Below are 2,133 nucleotides of genomic sequence, written 5' to 3' on the forward strand. Positions count from 1 at the left end.
ATTATTAAAATTATTATAATACTATTATAATATTATATTATATGATAAAATAGTAATATTAGAGTTATTAATATAATTATGATATTATTTGTTACAATATTACTATTACATTATATTATATTATATTATTATATTACGAGTTTAAATTTTAGATTGGGAAGATTGTAAATTTTAAATTTTATTAGGGTTATTATGGGTATTATGAAAGTTTTATTAATTGTACTATGTTGATTCCCGTACAATTTAAAAGCTAAAGTTGTCTTTAGATTGCTTCTGATTTTGACTGTAGATTCTTTAAAAAGCACTTTTGAAGAGATTTACTAAACACTAAAATCAGCTTTTACTACAAGCAGAAATTGATTTTGGGAGTGAAAAGTAATACCAAACGCAGCCGTAGTGCCATAGGTTTTGTTCGCTGAAGCACTTACCATTGTACTTTAGAACACGTACAAAATCGAATTTACAAGTTTTTATAAATAAAATTTAAAAAAAAAGAAAAAACAGTCTTGTGAAATTCAGGTTTACAAGTCGTGTTCGTGACAAATTCTAATGTCAACGATACATTTATAAAACGTGTAAAAAAATATCAATTTAAACATAACATATTTATTACACGTAGTTGACACAGTTAACCTATATAACACGTTCAAATTAATATGTAATTAATTTAATTGACACAATCACAGTACATTTCTCACGATTGTGGCACATTTGATACGATTATCACACATTTAAACGTGTATTGATCAATTTCTTCTTTTTATTTTCAAAAAAATAAATTTAATCACTAAATTCAAAATTTACATCGTTTTATTAAAAAGAATCACACCGTTTCTATTTAATATTATATAAACTTTTAAATTATATCATATCTATAAAAAAACTAAACAAAGAATGATACATATAATTTTTGTGTCGATTGAAATTACTTCATATTAGAGAGTTAACCGAATACGATCCATATATTAATTATATTAATCATATTAATCTGATTATTATAAAACTTATTTATCATAGACCCAATCATCTAAATTCGAATTAGGTGTCATGATCCAAAATATTACTGCCATGGTCTCATTAAATATAAAAACGGACTAAGGTCTCGTTCATTTTATCGATTCGTGTTTTTAATCTTTTAAAAAATATCACATTTAATTTTTTTTATTATAGTAAAAAATTTTAAAAAAATATCACATTTTAACTTAAATTAAAAACTCAAATTCGTAAAATGAAGGAGACTTAAAAATGACATTATCCTGGAGCCGAATTCCAAATGTACATGACATAGTGCCTAACTATTAGTCAAATCAAGAGGAAGATAAAGCTTACTCGTTTAAAACTTTGTCGTATTAGTCTGTTCGACAGTACATGAATATATGGTTTTCAGTCTCGTTGATTAATGCACCCATCAGGTCATATAAGACGTATACATCGAAGTGTGAAACGAATCTCCTCAATCTTGGAAAAACGTTTTTCACATGTACTACTACTGCGCTGTAGTGCTATTGCTACTTCTTCAACAACTAAGAGGTTGTTCTTTTTTAGTATAATTTAAGTGTAGTTTTTGAGTTGAATTTAAATTATAATTTGAGTTGAAGTTATAACTTGAATAAAATTGAGTGAAGTTGAATAAAGTTAAAACTTAAAAGAACGTGAACTTGAATAAAATTAAAACTTGAGTTGTCTTTTTTTGAAATTTTTTAGACAAAAGAACATGCCCTAATATATTCAGTTTAATATGGCTTAAAGAAACAAACACTTCGGGTCGTTTGGTTGTAGTCAGAAAATAGCACGGGAATAGAAATGAAAATGATAATATAGTAGAATGCAAATGAAAGATGATTCATTTATTTGGTTTTACTTTTATAAATACAATAGAATAAGATATGAATATTTTCATGTTGACAAATATCATATATATTAATATGATCATTTAATAACTAATATTATATATATAAAATTATAAGGATATAATATATATAATTATAATTATAGTTATATAATTATTTATTAATATAATATAATCATAATATATAATATAAAATGATATATAATATAATAAAATAATGATATTGTGATTATTTTATATTATAATGTTACAACTATGCTATATTATATTATTAGAAATATGGT

Source organism: Morus notabilis, unplaced genomic scaffold (assembly GCF_000414095.1).
Source record: "Morus notabilis unplaced genomic scaffold, ASM41409v2 Scaffold404, whole genome shotgun sequence".
NCBI lineage: Eukaryota > Viridiplantae > Streptophyta > Magnoliopsida > Rosales > Moraceae > Morus > Morus notabilis.